The 21,609-nt window shown below is 39.5% G+C and overlaps 1 protein-coding gene and 1 pseudogene across 1 annotated transcript in view; both read right to left on the bottom strand.

The window, feature by feature from the left end:
- CFAP58 (cilia and flagella associated protein 58) overlaps positions 1 to 21,609 on the bottom strand; it is a 107,540-nt gene that overhangs the window by 9,052 nt on the left and 76,879 nt on the right. The window lies entirely within an intron of this gene.
- On the bottom strand, positions 14,012 to 14,979 carry LOC132507279 (pre-mRNA-splicing regulator WTAP-like; annotated as a pseudogene).

The following is a 21,609-nucleotide window of genomic DNA, read 5'->3' as shown; positions in this document are numbered from 1 at the left end:
AGGCAGGCAGATGATAACCTCACAGAAGGGACCACAGCGATAAGTTGCCATGGCAGTGCACTATGGTCAGCTTTTCCTGCTTATATTCTCTCACCCTGAAGTTTCCCTGTTATCTGGTTCTTTCGTTCACGGTCACATGTGGGGGGTCGTGGCAAGTGGTGTAACTGGAAGTGGAGATTGCATCAGCCAGAAATGACTCAGCAGGAAGTGCATCACTGGAAGTGGAAACGCCATCAAAGCACAACAGGGCAGGGCTAGGGTTGGGGTTAACCTCACCAAAGGGAGTGAGCAGGGCCACCTTTGAAGAGAGAGAAGGAGAGGACCCAAATAAACAAAAAATCAGAAATGAAAGAAAAGTTACAGCCAACACCACCAAAATACAAAGGATCATAAGAGATTACTACGAACAATTAGACGCCAGTAAAATGGACAACCTAGAAGAAATGGATAAATTCCTAGAAACATACAATCTCCAAAACTGAATCATGACAGAAGAAATAGAAAATATGAACAGACCAATTAATGAAATTTAATCGGTAATAAAAAATATCTAACAAAGTCCAAGATCAGATGGCTTCACAGGTGAATTCTACCAAACATTTAAAGAAAAGTTGATACTTATTACTATCAAGCTACTCCAAAAATCTGTGGAAGAAGGAACACTTCTTTTTTTTAATTTTTAAATTTTATTTATGTTTTTATACAGCAGGTTCTTATTAGTCATCAATTTTATACACATAAGTGTATACATGTCAATCCCAATCGCCCAACTCAGCACACCATCATCCCCACCCCCCTGCGGCTTTCCCCCCTTGGTGTCCATATGTTTGTTCTCTACATCTGTGTCTCAACTTCTGCCCTGCAAACCGGTTCATCTGTACTGTTTTCTAGGTTCCACATATACGTGTTAATATACGATATTTGTTTTTCTCCTTCTGAATTACTTCACTCTGTATGACAGTCTCTAGATCCATCCACGTCTCAACAAATGACTCAACTTCGTTCCTTTTTATGGCTGAGTAATATTCCATTGTATATATGTGCCACATCTTCTTTATCCATTCATCTGTCAATGGGCATTTAGGTGGCTTCTATGACCTGGCTATTGTAAATAGTGCTGCAATGAAAATTGGGGTGCATGTGTCGTTTTGAATTATGGTCTTCTCTGGGTATATACCCAGTAGTGGGATTGCTGGATAATATGGTAATTCTATTTTTAGTTTTTTAAGGAACCTCCATACTGTTCTGCATAGTGGCTGTATCAATTTACATTCCCACCAACAGTGCAAGAGGATTCCCTTTTCTCCACACCCTCTCCAGCATTTGTTGTTTGTACATTTTCTGATGATGCCCATTTTAACTGGTATGAGGTGATACATCATTGTAGTTTTGATTTGCATTTCTCTAATAATTAGTGACGTTGAGCAGCTTTTCACGTGCTTTTCGGCCATCTGTATGTCTTCTTTGGAGAAATGTCTATTTAGGTCTTCTGCCCATTTTTGGATTGGGTTGTTTATTTCTTTAATATTGAGCTGCAAGAGCTGTTTATATATTTTGGAGGTTAATACTTTGCCCATTGATTCGTTTGCAAATATTTTCTCCCATTCTGAGGGTTATCTTTTCGTCTTGTTTATAGCTTCCTTTGCTGTGCAAAAGCTTTTAAGTTCCATTAGGTCCCATTTGTTTATTTTTGTTTTTATTTCCATTACTCCAGGAGGTGGATCAAAAAAGATCTTGCTGTAATTTATGTCAAAGAGTGTTCTTCCTATGCTTTCCTCAGAGAGTTTTATAATCTCTGGTTTTACATTTAGGTCTCTAATCCATTTTGAGTTTATTTTTGTGTATGGTGTTAGGGAGTGTTCTAATTTCATTCTTTTACATGTAGCTGTCCAGTTTTCCCACCACCACTTATTGAAGAGACTGTCTTTTCTCCATTGCATATCCTTGCCTCCTTTGTCATAGATTAGTTGATCATAGGTGTGTGGGTTTATCTCTGGGCTTCCTATCTTGCTCCATGGATCTATGATTCTGTTTTTGTGCCAGTACCATACTGTCTTGATTATTGTAGCACTGTAGTATAGTCTGAAGTCATGGAGTCTGACTCCTCCAGCTCCGTTTTTTTCCCTCAAGACTGCTTCGGCTATTCAGGGTTTTTTGTGTCTCCATACAAATTTTAAGATTTTTTGTTCTAGTTCCGTAAAAAATGCCATTGGTAATTTGATAGGGATTGCATTGAATCTGTAGATTGCTTTGGGTAGTATACTCATTTTCACAATACTGATTTTTCCAATCCAAGAACATGGTATATGTCTCCATCCGTTTGTATCATCTTTAATTTCTTTCATCAGTGTCTTATAGTTTTCTGCATACAGGTCTTTTGTCTCCTTAGGTAGGTTTATTTCTAGGTATTTTATTCTTTTTGTTGCAATGGTAAATGGGAGTGTTTGCTTAATTTCTCTTTCAGATTTTTCATCATTAGTGTATAGGAATGCAAGAGATTTCTGTGCATTAATTTTGTATCCTGCAACTTTACCAAATTCATTGATTAGCTCTAGTAGTTTTCTGGTGGCATTTTTAGGATTCTCTATGTATAGTATCATGTCATCTGCAAACAGTGACAGTTTTACTTCTTCTTTTCCAATTTGTATTCCTTCTATTTCTTTTTCTTCTCTGATTGCCGTGGCTAGGACTTCCAAAACTATGTTGAATAATAGTGGTGAGAGTGGACATCCTTGTCTTGTTCCTCATCTTAGAGGAAATGCTTTCAGTTTTTCACCATTGAGAATGATGTTTGCTGTGGGTTTGTCATATATGGCCTTTATTATGTTGAGGTAGGTTCCCTCTATGCCCACTTCCTGCATAATTTTTATCATAAATGGATGTTGGATTTTGTCAAAAGTTTTTTCTGCATCTATTGAGATGACCATATGGTTTTTATTCTTCAATTTGTTAATACTGTGTATCACATTGATCGATTTGCATATATTGAAGAATCCTTGCATCCCTGGGATAAATCCCACCTGATGATGGTATATGATCCTTTTAATGTGTTGTTGGATTCTCTTTGCTAGTATTTTGTTGAGGATTTTTGCATCTATATTCATCAGTGATATTGGTCTGTAATTTTCTTTTTTGTAGTATCTTTGTCTGGTTTTGGTATCAGAGTGATGGTGGCCTTGTAGAATGAGTTTGGGAGTGTTCCTTCCTCTGCAATATTTTGGAAGAGTTTGAGAAGGATGGGTGTTAGCTCTTCTCTAGATGTTTGATAGAGTTCACCTGTGAAGCCATCTGTTCCTGGACTTTTGTTTGTTGGAAGATTTTTAATCACAGTTTCAATTTCATTACTTGCGATTGAACTATTCATATTTCTATTTCTTCCTGGTTCAATCTTGGAAGGTTATACCTTTCTAAGAATTTGTTCATTTCTTCCAGGTTGTCCATTTTATTGGCATAGAGTTGCTTGTAGTAGTCTCTTAGGATGCTTTGTATTCTGCGGTGTCTGTTGTAACTTCTCCTTTTTCATTTCTAATTTTATTGATTTGAGTCCCCTCCCTCTTTTTCTTGATGAGTCTGGCTAGTGGTTTATCAATTTTGTTTATCTTCTTCTTTAGTTTTATTGATCTTTGCTATTGTTTTCTTTGTTTCTATTTCATTTATTTCTGCTCTGATCTTTATGATTTCTTTCCTTCCGCTAACTTTGGATTTTGTTTGTCCTTCTTTCTCTAGTTCCTTTAGGTGTAAGGTTAGATTGTTTATTTGAAATTTTTCTTGTTTCTTGAGGTAGGCTTGTATTGCTGTAAACTTCCCTCTTAGAACTGCTCTTGCTGCATCCCATAGGTTTTGGATCGTGGCGTTTTCATTGTCATTTGTCTCTAGGTATTTTTTGATTTCCTCTTTGATTTCTTCAGTGATCTCTTGGTTATTTAGTAACATATTGTTTAGCCTCCATGTGTTTGTGTTTTCTACATTTTTTTTCCTTGTAATTGATATCTAATCTCATAGTGTTGTGGTCAGAAAAGATGCTTGATATGATATCAATTTTCTTAAATTTACTGAGTCTTGATTTGTGACCCAAGATGTGACCCATCTGGAGAGTGTTCCGTGCACACTTGAGAAGAAAGTGTAATCTGCTCTTTTGGATGGAATGTCCTATAAATATCAATTAAATGTATCTGGTCTATTGTGTCATTTAAAGCTTGGGCTTCTTTATTAATTTTCTGTTTGGATGATCTGTCCATTGGTGTAAGTGAGGTGTTAAGGTCCCCCAGTATTACTCTGTTACTGTGGATTTCCTCTTTTATAGCTGTTAGCAGTTGCCTTATGTAATGAGGTGCTCCTATGTTGGGTGCATATATATTTATAATTGTTATATCTTCTTCTTGGATTGATCCTTTGATCATTATGTAGTGTCCTTCCTTGTCTCTTGTAATATTCTTTATTCTAAAGTCTATTTTATCTGATATGAGTATTGCTACTCCAGGTATCTTTTGACTTACATTTGCATGGAATATCTTTTTCCATCCCCTCACTTTCAGTCTGAATGTGTCCCTAGGTCTGAAGTGGGTCTCTTGTAGACAGCATATATATGGGTCTTGTTTTTATGTCCATTCAGCAAGCCTGTGTCTTTTGGTTGGAGCATTTAATTCATTCACATTTAAGGTAATTATCTATATGTATGTTCCTATGACCATTTTCTTAATTGTTTTGGGTTTGTTTTTGTAGGTCCTTTTCTTCTCTTGTGTTTCCCACTTAGAGAAGTTCCTTTAGCATTTGTTGTAGAGCTGGTTTGGTGGTGCTGAATTCTCTTAGCTTTTGCTTGTCTGTAAAGCTTTTGATTTCTCTATGGAATCTGAATGAAATCCTTGCCGGGTAGAGTAATCTTGGTTGTAGGTTCTTCCCTTTCATCACTTTAAGTATATCATGCCAGTCCCTTCTGGCTTGTAGAGTTTCTGCTGAGAAATCAGCTGTTAACCTTATGGGAGTTCCCTTGTATGTTATTTTTCGTTTTTCCCTTGCTGCTTTCCATAATTTTTCTTTGTCTTTAATTTTTGCCAATTTGATTACTATGTGTGTCGGCGTGTTTCTCCTTGGCTTTATCCTGCATGGGACTCTCTGAGCTTCCTGGACTTGGGTGGCTATTTCCTTTCCCATGTTAGGGAAGTTTTCGACAATAATCTCTTCAAATATTTTCTCTGATCCTTGCTCTCTCTCTTCTCCTTCTGGAACCCCTATAATGCGAATGTTGTTGCGTTTAATGTTGTCCCAGAGGTCTCTTAGGCTGTCTTCATTTCTTTTCATTCTTTTTTCTTCACTCTGTTCCACAGAAGTAAATTCCAGCATTCTGTCTTTCAGGTCACTTATCCGTTTTTCTGCCTCAGTTATTCTGCTATTGATTCCTTCTACTGTAGTTTTCATTTCAGTTATTGTATTGTTTATCTCCGTTTGTTCTTTAATTCTTCTTGGTCTTTGTTAAACATTTCTTGCATCTTCTCAATCTTTGCCTCCATTCTTTTTCCAGGGTCCTGGATCATCTTCACTATCATTATTCTGAATTCTTTTTCGGGAAGGTTGCCTATCTCCACTTCATTTAGCTGTTTTTCTGGGGTTTTATCTTGTTCCTTCATCTGGTACATAGCCCTCTGCCTTTTCATCTTGTCTGTCTTTCTGTGAATGTGGTTTTTGTTCCACAGGCTGCAGGACTGTAGTTCTTCTTGTTTCTGCTGTCTGCCCTCTGGTGGATAAGGCTATCTAAGAGGCTTGTTTAAGTTTCCTGATGGGACGGACTGGTGGTAGGTAGAGCTGGCTGTTGCTCTGGTGGGCAGAACGCAGTAAAACTTTAATCCGCTTGAATGTTGATGGGTGGGGCTGGGTTCCCTCCCTGTTGGTTGTTTGGCCTGAGACAACCCAACACTGGAGCCCACCTGGGCTCTTTGGTGGGGCTAATGACAGACTCTGGGAGGGCTCACTCCACGGAGTACCTCCCAGAACTTCTGTTGCCAGTGTCCTTGTCCCCACGGTGAGCCACAGCCACCCCCCGCCTCTGCAGGAAGTCCTCCAACACTAGCAGGTAGGTCTGGTTCAGTCTCCCCTGGGGTCACTGCTCCTTCCCCTGGGTCCCGATGCACACACTACTTTGTGTGTGCCCTCCAAGAGTAGAGTCTCTGTTTTCCCCAATCCTGTCGAAGTTCTGCAATCAATTCCCACTAGGCTTCAAAGTCTGACTCTTTAGGAATTCCTCCTTCCGCTGCCAGACCGCCATGTTGGGAAGCGTGACGTGGGGCTCAGAACCTTCATTCCAGTGGGTGGACTTCTGTGGTATAAGTATTCTCCAGTCTGTGAGTCACCCAGCAGTTATGGGATTTGATTTTACTGTGATTGTGCCCCTCCTACCATCTCATTGTGGCTTCTACTTTGTCTTTGGACGTGCGGTATCTTTTTTGGTGACTTCCAGTGTCTTCCTGTTGATGACTGTCCAGCAGCTAGTTGTTATTCTGGTTTTATCACAAGAGGGAGTGAGAGCACATCCTTCTACTCCACCATCTTGGTTCCTCGAGGAAGGAGCACTTCTGAACTCATTCTACAAGGCCTGCATCACCTTGATACCATGATCAAGTGGGATTTATCCCAGGGATACAAAGATGGTTCATTACGCACAAATCAATCGATGTGATACACCACATTAACAAATTGTAGAATAAAAATCATATGATCTTTTCAATAATGCAGAAAAAGCTTTTGACATTCAACATCTGTTTATTACAAAAACCTCAACAAAGTGAATATGGTGGGAATATACTTCATCATAAAGGCCGTAAGTGACAAACCCAAAGCAAACTTGATGAAAAGCTGAAAGCATTTCCTCTAAGATCAGAAACAAGACAAGAATGCCCACTCTTGCCACTTTTATTCATCATAGTATTGGAAGTCCTAGCTACAGCAATTAGACAAGAAAAAGAAGTAAAAGAAATCCAAATTGGAAAGGAAGAAGTAAAACTTGACTGTTTGCAGATGACATGATACTACATATACAGAAAACCCTTAAGATGCTACCAAAAAAGTACTAGAACTAATAAAGAAATTCAGTAAAGTTGTAGGATACAAAATTAATATACAGAAATATGCTGCATGTCTATACACTAATAACAAAATATCAGAAAGAGAAATTAAGGAAACAATCCCATTTAGAATGGCATCAAGAAGAATAAAATATCTAGGAATAAGTCTAGGAATAAGTCTAACCGAAGAGGTTAAAGACTTATACTCTGAAAACTATATGACACTGATGAAAGAAAATGAAGGTGGCACAAACAAATGGAAGGATATATCATACTAATAGATTGAAAGAATTAATATTGTAAAAATGATCATACTTCCCCAGGCAATCAACAGATTCAATGCAATCTCTATCAAAATACCAAAGGCATTCTTCACAGAACTAGAACAAATAATTTTTAAAATTTGTATGGAAACACAAAAGACCCCCAACAGCTAAAGCAATCTTGAGAAAGAAGAACAAAGCTGGAGGTATTATGCTCCCTGATTTCAAACTATGCTGCAAAACTGCAGTAATCAAAACAATATGGTACTGGCACAAAAACAGACACATAAATCAATGGAACAGAATTGCGATCCCAGAAATAAACCCATGTTTATATGGTCAATTAATCTATGACAAAGGAGGCAAAAATATACAATGGGGAAAAGACAGCCTCTTCAATAAATAGTGTGGGGAAAATTGGACAGGCACATGCAAAAGAATCAAACTAAACTCATTTATCGGACTTCCCTGGTGGTGCAGTGGTTGAGAATCTGTCTGCCAACGCAGGGGACACAGGTTTGAGCCCCGGTCCAGGAGGGTCCCACATGCTGCGGAGCAACTAAGCCCATGTGCCGCAACTACTGAGCCTGCGCTCTATAGCCCACGAGCCACAACTACTGAAGCCCATGCACCTAGAGCCCATGCTCCACAACAAGAGAGGCCACCGCAATGAGAAGTCCATGCACTGCAATGAAGAGTAGCCACTGCTCACCACAACTAGAGAAAGCCCACACGCAGCAACGAAGACCCAATGCAGCCAAAAATAAATAAACTTAAAATATTAAAAAATAAGAACATAGAAAAAATAAATTGTATGCTTACCCACATAAAAAATAAATTAAAAATAAATGATTTTTTTTAAAAAGTTGAAAAAAAACCAACTAATTTATCACACCATATACAAAAATAAACTAAAATGGATTGAAGACTTAAATGCAAGGCCTGAAGCCATAAAAACTCCTAGAAGAAAACATAGGCAGTAAACTCTTTGACATCAGTCTTTACAATATCTTTTTGGATCTGTTTCCTCAGGCAAGGGCTACAAAACCAAAACAAAAAAACAAATAGAACATGTATAAAACTAAAAAGCTTTTGCACAGAGAAGGAAACTATCAACAAAATGAAAAGGCAACCTACTCAATGGGAGAAGATATTTGCAAACAATATAATCAGCAAGGGGTTCATATCCAAAATATACAAAGAACTCATACAACACAAATCAAAAAAAAACCCAAACAACTCTATTAAAAAACAGACAGAGGACCTGAATAGGCATTTTTCCAAAAACAACATACAGACGGCCAACAGACATATGATAAGATGCTCAACGTAACAAATCATCAGGGAAATGCAAATCAAAACCACAATGAGATACCACCTCACACCTATCAGAATGGTTAGCATCAAAAAAGACTATAAAAAGTGTTGGCGAGTTTGTGGAGAAAAGGGAGTACTTGTGCACTGTAGTGGGACTGTAAATTGATGTGGCCAATTTGTAAGTTGGAAAAGAGTGTGGAGGTTCCTCAAAAAATTAAAAATAGAACTACCATATGATCCAGGAATTTCACTTATGGGTTTTTGCCTGAAGAAAACAAAAACACTAATTCAAAAAGATACATGCACACCAATGTTCATTGCTGCATTATTTATAATAGCCAAGATATGGAAGCAACCTAAGTGTCCATTGATAGATTATGGATAAAGAATATGTAGTATATGTATACAAAGTGATATTACTCAGCCATAAAAAATTGAAATCTTGCAATATGCAACAACATGGATGGATCTAGACGGTATTATGCTTTGTGAAATAAGCCAGATAGAGAAAGACAAATACCGTATGATCTCACTTAAATGTAGAATCTAAAAAACAAAATAAAACAGACTCAGATACAAAGGACAAACAGGTGCTTGCCAGAGGGGAGGCGGGTAGGGGGAGGAAGAAATAGCTGAAGGGGATTAAGAGGTATGAACCACCAGTTATAAAATAAATAAGCCATGGGGATATAACATACAGCATAAGGAAAATGGTCAATAATATTGTAATAACTTTGTGTGGGGACAGATGATTACTAGACTTAGTGTTGTGATCATTTCATAATATATGTAAATGTCAAATCACTATGTAGCACACCTGAAACTAACACAATATTCTACATCAATCATATTTCAACTTTAAAAAGTTGTGATATCCCAACCCTGATCAAGGGCCCAGGATGTGCTAGCATTTGGATACAAATAATAAGACAAATGAGGAAGAGACAGTCCCTCTCTTCCTAAACTTATGTCACATGACTGAGAGACAAGGATGGTGACAGAAGATTTCTACAAAGTGTTGTGGCCAGTAAAAGCAGGGAGTGACTAACTGTTTGGAGGAGTTGGGGGAGAGTTCACAAAAATGTCACTTAAACTGTCCCTTAAAGAATGAGTAGGAGTTTTCCCCAAGCAGAGAGAGAAAAGAAGGGCTTTTTAGGCCAAGGTTCAGTGATGAGAACAGGAGAGAGTTGAGTCCAGCTCAGCAGGTACATACACTAGGCAGGTACATGGAGAGAAAATGCTGGGTGCGTAGGTTGGCAAATGCGATGTGGTTTGGGACCACATCCTTTAAGCAACTGGGAGCCAAGGATGAGCCATGCCTGGGTTTGTCTTCAGAGGAATAACTCCAGCAGGAAAGCAGAGAACAGAATGAGGGGACTGCTCAGGGGACCAGTACAAGCAGAAGATGAAGAAAGCTGGACCCAAGGCCGCTAGAATGGAAAGTAGGTAGATGTGAAGACATTTCTGAGGCAGAATCAGGGAGATTTGGTGAATGACCAGACAAGGGAGGAAGGAAGGACCAGGAGCCCAGAGGACTTCAAGGTTGCTACTGTGGACACCTCAGGGGGTGGAGGTGTTGGCATTGGAGGCAGACAGGCTAGGAGAGGGGAGGATATAGGGAGAGGGGAAGGGAACTGTTACTACATTCTCTGCTGATGATCAGTGGGTTCCTGAAATGTTAAGCTTGAGGCCCTGTGGGACTATCTAGAAGAGAAGTTGAAAACAAGGTCTCAGACTTGAGAATTGAGGAGCATGTTGGAACCAGAGGTGGATCACATCCAGAGCCATGGGAGTGGATCTGTCTACTGGGATGGCTTACAGGGAGGGCCAAGGCAACCTGATTTTTGAGAAAACTAGCATATAAGGGGTAGGTAAGTATGAGAGACCCAGAGAAAGAGAATGAGGGAGAATAATTTACCCCAAACCAAGAAAAGGCAGACGTTTAAAAAGGAAGGAAAGATTTGAATCATCAGTGACATCAAAGGGGTTAAAGAGAAGAAACAGGAGAAGGACTGAAAACAGCCTCTGGGGTGGGCTGTGAGGACCAAGCAACCTTGGTCAGAAAGGCTGGAGTAACGTGTGGGGGTAAAGGTCACAGAGACTGAAGAATAAGTCAGAAGTAAAAAAGAAGTGAGTCTTTTAAGAAACATGGCATGAGAAGAACTGAGATCTGGAACTGATTTGAGGGAGTAGGTAAAAATCCAGGAAACCTAAGATATACAAATTTGTAGAACTAAAAGAAAGGACTTCCTAGGATCCCAAAGCAAATCATAATTCTATGACTTATTTAAACCAATAAGCAATACAGAATTCCCATTTCTACCCTTAAGTTTAATTGCTTGTAATGTATTTTCAGATCCTTGAACTAAAGATACTACACATGAGCCAAGATTTATTTCTAAGGCATCTCAATTCTGGATTCCCATTTCTCTGAACTGCAGTCATCTGAACAAGCACTGATAAAGACTAGCGTGTCGGGCTTCCCTGGTGGCACAGTGGTTAAGAATCTGCCTGCCAGTGCAGGGGACATGGGTTTGAGCCCTGGTCTGGGAAGATCCCACATGCCGCGGAGCAACTAAGCCTGTGAGCCACAACTACTGAGCCTGCACTCTAGAGCCCACGAGCCACAACTACTGAGCCCGTGTGCCACAACTACTGAAGCCCATGTGCCTAGAGCCCGTGCTCCGCAACAAGAGAAGCCACCGCAATGAGAAGCCCGTGCACTGCAATGAAGAGCAGCCCCCGCTTGCCACAACTAGAGAAAGCCCATGTGCAGCAAAGACCCAACACAGTCAAAAATAAATAAAATAAATGTATAAAAATAAAAAACAAATAAAGACTAGTGTGTCTACTCATTTGTCTCTGTACTTTTACATTTACTTCCTTAAGGTAATTAATTATGTTTAAGGAAAAAAATATAAGTAAATGCCCTCTCATTAAATAAACATCCAATCAACTGGAAACTAATTTTTACCTAGAGCTAACTAATCTTACCATTGTCATCAAATAATGTTTTTGCCAGAGAACATAAAGGTCATCTAAAAAATAGGTAAAAGAAAATTCATTAACCAGTCATTGTTACCATTTGTTTTAGTTTTCCCTAGCCGAATTACAGAAAATTTATAACAAATAACATGGCTCTACTTTCAAAAGAGTGTATGCAAATTAAAAATTAGTCAGATGGGATAAGCTTTTGGAGAAACAAATATCAAGATAATACTCACGAGAGGACCTTCAAGATGGCGGAGGAGTAAGACATGGAGATCACCTTCCTCCCCACAAATACATCAAAAATACATCTACATGTGGAACAACTCCTACAGAACACCTACTGAACACTGGCAGAAGACCTCAGACTTCCCAAAAGGCAAGAAACTCCCCCACGTACCTGGGTAGGGAAAAAGAAAACAGGAAAAACAGAGACAAAAGAATAGGGACAGGACCTGCACCTCTGGGAGGGAGCTGTGAAGGAGGAAAAGTTTCCACACACTAGGAAGCCCCTTCACTGGCAGAGATGGGGGGTAGCGGAGGTGGGGGTGGGGCAAAACTATGGAGTGATGGAGGAGAGCACAACAACAGGGGAGCAGAGGGCAAAGCAGAGAGATTCCCACACAGAGGATCGGTGCCGACCAGCACTCATCAGCCTGAGAGGCTTGCCTGTTCACCCGCCGGGGTGGGTGGGGGCTGGGAGCTGAGGCTCGGGCTTCAGAGGTCAGATCCCAGGGAGAGGACTGGGGTTGGCTCTGTGAACACAACCTGAAGGGGGCTAGTGCACCACAGCTAGCTGGGAGGGAGTCTGGGAAAAAGTCTGGAACTGCCGAAGAGGCAAGAGACCACTGTTTCGGAGTGCGTAAGGAGAGGGGATTCAGAGCACGCCTAAACAAGCTACAGAGACGGGCGCGAGCCACAGCTATCAGTGTGGACGCCAGAGACGGGCACGAAATGCTAAGGCTGCTGCAGCCACCAACAAGCCTGTGTGCGAGCACAGGTCACTCTCCACACCTCCCCTCCTGGGAGCCTGTGCAGCCCGCCACTGCCAGGGTCCCGTGATCCAGGAGCAACTTCCACGGGAGAACACACAGCGCATATCAGGCTGGTGCAACGTCATGCCAGACTCTGCCGCCACAAGCTTGCCCTGCATACCATACCCCCTCCCTCCCCCCAGCCTGAGTGAGCCAGAACCCCCTAAGCAGCTGCTCCTTTAACCCCCTCCTGTCTGAGTGAAGAACAGACGCCAGAGGGCGACCTACACAGAGGAGGGGCCAAAACCAAAGCTGAATCCCCAAGAGCTGTGCAAACAAGGAAGAGAAAGGGAAATCTCTCCCAGCAGCCTCAGGAGCAGCGGATTAAATATCCACAATCAACTTGATGTACTCTGCATCTGTGGAATACCTGAATAGACAACGAGTCATCCCAAAACTGAGGTGGTGGACTTTGGGAGCAACTGTAGACTTGGGGTTTGCTTTCTGCGTCTAATTTGTTTCTAGTTTTATGTTTATCTTAGTTTAGTACTTAGAGATTATCATTGGTAGGTTTGTTTACTGATTTGGTTGCTCTCTTCCTTTTTTATATATATACATAAAATATGCTTATATATATATATACTTTTTCCTTTTTCTTATTTTGTGATTGTGTGTATGTTTCTTTCTCTGATTTTGTCTGTATACGTTTGTTTTTACCATTTGTCCTAGGGTTCTGTCTGTCCATTTTTTTTTTCAAGGCACATTTAATTTAATATCAAGAGTGCAATACAAAAGGCCCAAATACAATGAAGGAACACATTCCCCCATTAACACCAACGACAATGCTCTTTCAACATGTGCCTGTTGAATGGAATGGGGATTTAATAAATTTCACTACTGAAAAAAATAACGCAGTGAGTCTCATCACAGCTAATATCCTTATACAATCTAGTTGTGAAATGAATGTTTATAATGCTTCAAACAGTTTAGACCTGAAGTTTGATACCACACCTTCATTATTTGTACAGTCCTCAATAAGATTATCTACAGTATTAGCAACCATTCAAAGAACAAACCATTGAGTAAAACCACATTGATTTAAGGCTCAATCAAGTAATGTGGAGCCCCAAACTAAATGGTTAAATATATGAACTACTTGTACTGACATCTATTATTTGATTCTCTCATGACTATTAAGTTGGTTCTTAGCAAATAAACCCTTTAAAGGCAAAATTCACCTCATTTGAGTTTGACCCAGAAGTTCAACAACAATCACGAAGTCCACAGTCTTATTGGCAAAACTGATATACAGTGTCTCTAAGTCACTATGCTCAAGGTTAAGAGCGATGCATATTCCATCTTTACATTTACTGGAATTTTACACGTTCAATTCATGATTTTAAATCTGTAGGTTTTCATTCCTCCAAACTGTCTGAAGACACAGAGTGCCACAGACTTAAGACTTCTGTTTCTCCCTCTATTTTCTTCAAACAGAAACACTTCTCAAGTGTCTACATGTTCTAGAAGGGGAATTTTTCGGAGGTGGCCACTTCTTCGGAATAGTCCGACGCCATCAGGCCTCTGAAGCAAGGGGAGGGGGAAGAGAAAAAAGCTGAAACACAAGGTTCATCTGGTAAGTTTTACATTAACCATTACAAGCTGGATAGTATAAGAATGTGGATTTTTGGCTCAAAAAGTCTGAGTCTTGGTGTGGAAACGAGTACTTGGCTGTCCCACCACAGCTTTCTCGTAGTGGGACTGTCAGGGGAGTCTTGACTGGGGAGTATGATTTGTTTACCTATCAGGCGTAAACTTCCAGGCACTCAGTTCATTTTGGGCTTGTTCCAGTTTGTCTTTAGTCTGTTCCAGTTCACCTTTCATTTTTAGGTAAAACAAGTTGATTGCTGGGTCTACCATTGTTGATCTCAGTTGGGCAACGCTAGGCTGCTGGACTTGCTTGAGGTACTGGATTTGAGTAGTACACTCCTGCGTCTCTTGCTCATTGGTTGCTAGTCGCATTACAAGAATGTTTTCCCTGCGTGCAGACTCTTGCTGTTGTTGCTTTAGTTTTTCTTCAGATTCCCTTCAGCCAGTTACATCATTAGAGTTAAGATCTGTGTACTTGCCCTCCAAAGCTTGTACATATGCTTCATATTGTTTCCACATGAGAATTAATTCATCTCGGGCCATAACTTTGAAGTCTGTTTCACTCAGTCGAACCTTTTTAGGAAGAGGTTCCTCGTTGGTCATCTTGAATCCTCTCCTGACGGAGGCCGCGCCGGCGCCGCCCAGTCACATAGGCTGACCCCGCGCTACCCGCTTGCTGCCCAGGCCGCCCGACCCTGCTGCCGCCGGCCCCCACACTCCTCCTCCCGCCACAGCCCCGGCTCTCCCCTTTATTTGCAGGTCTCGCTGTCCCATTTTTTTTTTAGTATAGTTTTTAGCGCTTGTTATCATTGGTAGATGTGTTTATTGGTTTGGTTGCTCTCTTCTTTTTATTACTTTTTTATTTTCATAATATATATATATATTTTTAATAACTTTATTTTACTTTTTTCTTTCTTTCTTTCTTTCTTTTCTTTTCTCCCTTTTCTTCTTAGCCATGTAGCTGACAGGGTCTTGGTGCTCCAGCTGATGTCAGGCCTGAGCCTCTGAGGTGGGAGAGCTGAGTTCAGGACATTGGTCCACCAGAGACCTCCCGGTCCCTCATAATTACAGTCAACAAGAGCTCTCTTAGAGATTTCCATCTCAACGCTAAGACCCAGCTCCACTCAATGACCAGCAAGCTCCAGTGCCTGACGCTCCATGCTAAACTAGCAAGACAGGAACACAACCCCACCCGTTACCAGACAGGCTGCCTAAAATCATAATAAGTTCACAGAAACCCCAAAATACACAACCGGACACAGTCTTGCCCACCAGAAAGACAAGATCCAGCCTCATCAACCAGAACACAGGCACCAGTCCCCCTCCACCAGGAAGCCTACACAATTCACTGAACCAAACTTACCCACTGGGGGCAGACACCAAGTATAACAGGAACTAGGGACCTGCAGCCTGAGAAAAGGAGACCACAAACACAGTAAGTTAAGCAAAATGAGAAGACAGAGAAATACATAGCACATGAAGGAGCAAGGTAAAAACTCACCAGACCAAACAAATGAAGAGGAAATAGGCAGTCTCCCCAAAAAAGAATGCAGAGTAATGATAGTAAAGATGATCCAAAATCTTGGAAATAGAATGGAGAAAATACAAGAAACATTTAACAAGGACCTAGAAGAACTAAAGAGTAAACAATGATGAACAACAAAGTACATGAAATTAAAAATTCTCTAGAAGGAATCTATAGCAGAATAACTGAGGCAGAAGAATGGATAAGTGACCTGGAAGATAAAATACTGGAAATAACTACCTCAGAGCAGAATAAAGAAAAAAGAATGAAAAGAATTGAGGACAGTCTCAGAGACAGCTGGGACAACATTAAATGCACCAACATTTGAATTACAGGGGTCCCAGAAGAAGAAGAGAAAAAGAAAGGGACTGAGAAAATATATGAAGAGATTATAGTTGAAAATTTCCCTATTATGGGAAAGGAAGTAGTCACTCAAGTCCAGGAAGCACAGAGAGTCCCATACAGGATAAATCCAACAAGATACACGCCATGACACATATTAATCAAACTATCAAAAATTAAATACAAAGAAAAAATATTAAAAGTAGCAAGGTAAAAGCAACAAATAATATACAAGGGAATCCCCATAAGGTTAACAGCTAACCTTTCAGCAGAAACTCTACAAGCCAGAAGGGACTGGCAGGACATTTAAAGTGATGAAAGGGAAAAACCTACAACCAAGATTACTCTACCCAAAAGGATCTCATTCAGATTCGATGGAGAAATTAAAACCTTTACAGACAAGCAAAAGCTAAGAGAATTCAGCACCACCAAACCAGCTCTACAACAAATGCTAAAGGAACTTCTCTAGGCAGGAAACACAAGAGAAGGAAAAGACCTACAATAACAAACCCAAAACAATTAAGAAAATGGTCATAGGAACATACATATAGATAATTACCTTAAATGTAAATGGATTAAATGCTCCAACCAAAAGACGTACACTGGCTGAATGGATACAAAAACAAGACCCATATATATGCTGTCTACAAGAGATGCACTTCAGACCTAGGGACACATACAGACTGAAAGTGAGGGGATGGAAACAGATATTCCACGCCAATGGAAACCAAAAGAAAGGTGGAGTAGCAATTTTCATATCAGACAAAATAGACTTTAAAATAAAGACTATTACAAGAGACAAAGAAGGACAGTACAGAATGATCAAGGGATCGATCCAAGAAGAAGATATAACAATTGTAAATATTTATGCACCCAACATAGGAGCACCTCAATACATCAGCCAAATGCTAACAGCCATAAAAGTGGAAATTGACAGCAACACGATAATAGTAGGGGACTATAACACCCCACTTTCACCGATGGACAGATCATCCAAAATGAAAATAAATAAGGAAACACAAGCTTTAAATGATACATTAAACAAGATGGACTTAACTGATATTTATAGGACATTCCATCCAAAAACAACAGAATACACTTTCTTCTCAAGTGCTCATGGAACATTCTCCAGGATAGATCATATTTTGGGTCACAAATCAAGCCTTGGTAAATTTAAGAAAATTGAAATCATATCAAGTATCTTTTCCAACCACAAGGCTATAAGACTAGATATCAATTACAGGAAAACAATCTGTAAAAAATACAAACCCAGGGAGGCTACACAATACACCACTAAATAACCAAGAGATCAATGAAGACATCAAAGAGGAAATCAAAAAATAGCTAGAAACAAATGACAATGAAAACAAACACGACGACCCAAAGCCTACAGGATGCAGCAAAAGCAATTCTAAGAGGGAAGTTTATAGCAATACAAGCCTACCTCAAGAAAAAAGAAAAATCTCAAATAAACAATCTAACCTTACAACAAAAGTAATTAGGGAAAGAGGAAGAACAACAACAAAAAAAACCCAAAGTTAGCAGAAGGAAAGAAATCATATAGATCAGATCAGAAATAAATGAAAAAGAACTGTAGGAAATGATAGCAAAGATCAATAAAACTAAAAGCTGGTTTTTGAGAAAATACACAAAATTGATAAACCATTAGACAGACTCATCAAGAAAAAAAGGGAGAAGACTCAAATCAACAAAATTAGAAATGAAAAAAGAGAAGTAACAACTGACACTGCAGAAATACAACGGATCATGAGAGATTACTACAAGCAGCTATATTCCAATAAAATGGACAACCTGGCAGAAATGGACAAATGCTTAGAAAAGCACAACCTTCCAAAACTGAACTAGGAAGAAATAGAAAATATAAACAGACCAATCCCAATCACTGAAAATGAAACTGTGATTAAAAATCTTCCAACAAACAAAAGCCCAGGAACAGATGGCTTTACAGAGTTAACACCTATCCTTCTCAAACTCTTCCAAAATATAGCAGAGGGGAGAACACTCCCAATCTCATTCTACAAGGCCACCATCACCCTGATACCAAAACCAGACAAGATGTCATAAAGAAAGAAAACTACAGGCCAATATCACTGATTAACATAGATGCAAAAATCCTCAACAAAATACTAGCAAAGAGAATCCAACAACACATTAAAAGGATCATACACCATGATCAAGTGGGGTTTATCCCAGGGATGCAAGGATTCTTCAATATGCGCAAATTGATCAATGTGATACACCATATTAACAAATTGAAGAATATAAACCATATGATCATCTCAATAGATACAGAAAAATCTTTGGACAAAATTTAACAATGATTTATGATAAAAACTCTGCAGGAAGTGGGCATAGAGGGAAACTACCTCAACATAATAGACGCCATATACAACAAGCCCACAGCAAACATCATTCTCAATGGTGAAAAGACAAGGTTGTCCACTCTCCCCACTATTATTCAACATAGTCTTGGAAGTCCTAGCCACAGCAATCAGAAAAGAAAAAGAAATAAAAGGAACATAAATTGGAAAAGAAGAAGTAAAACTGTCACTGTTTGCAGATGACATGATACTATACATATAGAATCCTAAAGATGCCACCAGAAAACTACTAGAGCTAACCAAAGAATTTGGTAAAGTTGCAGGAGACAAAATTAATGCACAGAAATCTCTTGCATTCCTATACACTAATGATGAAAAATCTGAAAGAGAAATTAAGCAAACACTCCCATTTACCACTGCTACAAAAAGAATAAAATACCTAGGAATAAACCTACCTAAGGAGACAAAAGACCTGTATGCAGAAAACTATAAGACACTGATAAAAGAAATTAAAGATGATACCAACAGATGAAGAGATATACCATGTTCTTGGATTGGAAGAATCAATATTGTGAAAATGACTGTACTACCCAAAGCAATCTACAGATTCAGTGCAATACCTATCAAATTACCAATGGCATTTTTTATGGAACTAGAACAAAAAAATCTTAAAATTTGTATGGAGACACAAAAGACCCCGAATAGTCAAAGCAGCCTTGAGGGAAAAAAAACGGAGCTGGAGGAATCAGACTCCATGACTTCAGACTATACTACAAAGCTACAGTAATCAAGACAATATGGTACTGGCACAAAAACAGAAACATAGATCAAAGCAACAGGATAGAAAGCCCAGAGATAAACCCATGCACCTATGGTCAACTAATCTATGACAAAGGAGGCAAGGATATACAGTGGAGAAAAGACAGCCTCTTCAATAAGTGGTGCTGGGAAAACTGGACAGCTACATGTAAAAGAATGAAATTAGAACACTCCCTAACACTATACACCAAAATAAACTCAAACTGGATTAGAGACCTAAATGTAAGACCTGACACTATAAAACTCTTAGGGGAAAACATAGGAATAACACTCTTTGACATAAATCACAGCAAGATCTTTTTTGATCCACCTCCTAGAGAAATGGAAATAAAAACAAAAATAAACAAATGGGACCTAATGAAACTTAAAAGCTTTTGCAAAGCAAAGGAAACTACAAACAAGATGAAAAGACAACCCTCAGAATGGGAGAAAATATTTGCAAATGAATCAATGGACAAAGGATTAACTGCCAAAATATATAAACAGCTCATGCAGCTCAATATTTAAAAAACAAACAACCCAATCAAAAACTGGGCAGAAGACCTAAATAGAGGTTTCTCCAGAGAAGACATACATATGGCCAAGAAGCATATGAAAAGCTGCTCGGCATCACTAATTAATAGGGAAATGCAAATCAAAACTACAATGAGGCATCAACTCACACCAGTTAGAATGGGCATCATCAGAAAATATACAGACAACAAATGCTGGAGAGGGTGTGGAGAAAAGGGCACCCTCCTACACTGTTGGTGGGAATGTAAATTGATACAGCCACTATGGAGAACAGTATGGAAGCTCCTTAAAAAACTAAAAATAGAACTAACATACGACACAGCAATCCCACTACTGGGCATATATCCTGAGAAAACCATAATTCAAAAAGAGTCATGTACCACAATATTCATTGCAGCTCTATTTACAACAGCCAGAACATGGAAGCAACCTAAGTGTCCATCAACAGATGAATGGATAAATAAGATGTGGCACATATATACAATGGAATATTACTCAGCCATAAAAAGAAACGAAATTGAGTTATTTGTAGTGAGGTGGATGGACCTAGAGTCTGCCATACTGAGTGAAGTAAGTCAGAAAGAGAAAAACAAATACTGTATGCTAACACATATATATGGAATCTAAAAAAAAAAAAAAAAAGGTTCTGAAGAACATAGGGGCAGGTCAGGAATAAAGACACAGACGTAGAGAATGGATTTGAGGACATGGGAAGGGGGACGGGTAAGCTGGGACGAAGTGAGAGAGTGGAATGGACATATATACACCACCAAATGTAAAATAGATAGCTAATGGGAAGCACCCGCATAGCACAGGGAGATCAACTCGGTTCTTTGTGACCACCTAGAGGGGTGGGATAGGGAGGGTGGGAGGGAGACACAAGAGAGAGGGGATATGGGGATATATGTATACATATAGCTGATTCACTTTGTTATACAGCAGAAACTAACACACCATTGTCAAGCAATTGTACTCCAATAAAGATGTTAAAAAATAATAATAATACTCACCATTTAAGAAATAATTCCAGAAATGACACGGAAACCCAAAAGTCCATGCAAAAGAAGAAAACTTGGACAAATAGAATTCCAAAGTGGTGATTCTCCTTTGCTGTACAACACCTCCTGTCACACCTTACAATATAATGTTCCCAGTAAATGGATGTAGCAAGCAATGAGAAAGATATCAGGAAGTGAGTTTATTTTCTCTAGCCACTTAATGCCTGCTCTGTTGGAAAAATAACACTTCTGACAAGGCTTCAAGATTCAATTTGGAGAGGGTAATAAATATGTGGGGAAGCCCATGAAACTGTTTTGTCCATTTCTGTCATCTCATCTTTCTCTATACCCAGAGTACGAGTCGACTTGAAAAGTAAAGAATCTCCCAATGATGAGGAGGAAGCATCTGGTTTGGGATACGATAATGTCTTAAACTGAAAAGGCCATCTTTCTCCGAGAACCATTCAATGTTTCACAGGCATAATTCTTTTCAATTGCTCCTGGTAGGGAGGGAGGAAAGAGTCACAGAAAAGACTGGAAGAAGCAAATCTCTTTACCTCATCTCACAGATAAGAATCCCAAGGTCAACAGGAATGAGTGATGCGTCCAATTCTTCGACAAGCCAAAAACCTTGTCATGATATACTCAAGGATCACTTTTCCCATGCAACACCTCCTCTGCGGCTTGAAGATGCGTTACAACCCTAAAGAATCTGGATCAAATTGAGCTACATAATTCCTAAAGGCTACACGATAACATCAATAGAAGAATGGAGTCAGGTTCAAAGCCAGGTGAGAGGGTATCAGAGGTAAGAGCCCAACTCAGC

Source organism: Lagenorhynchus albirostris, chromosome 16 (genome assembly GCF_949774975.1).
Source record: "Lagenorhynchus albirostris chromosome 16, mLagAlb1.1, whole genome shotgun sequence".
NCBI classification, from domain to species: Eukaryota; Metazoa; Chordata; class Mammalia; order Artiodactyla; family Delphinidae; genus Lagenorhynchus; species Lagenorhynchus albirostris.
The sequence above is the reverse complement of the archived record's forward strand: the minus strand, read 5'-3'. Positions and strand labels throughout refer to the sequence as shown.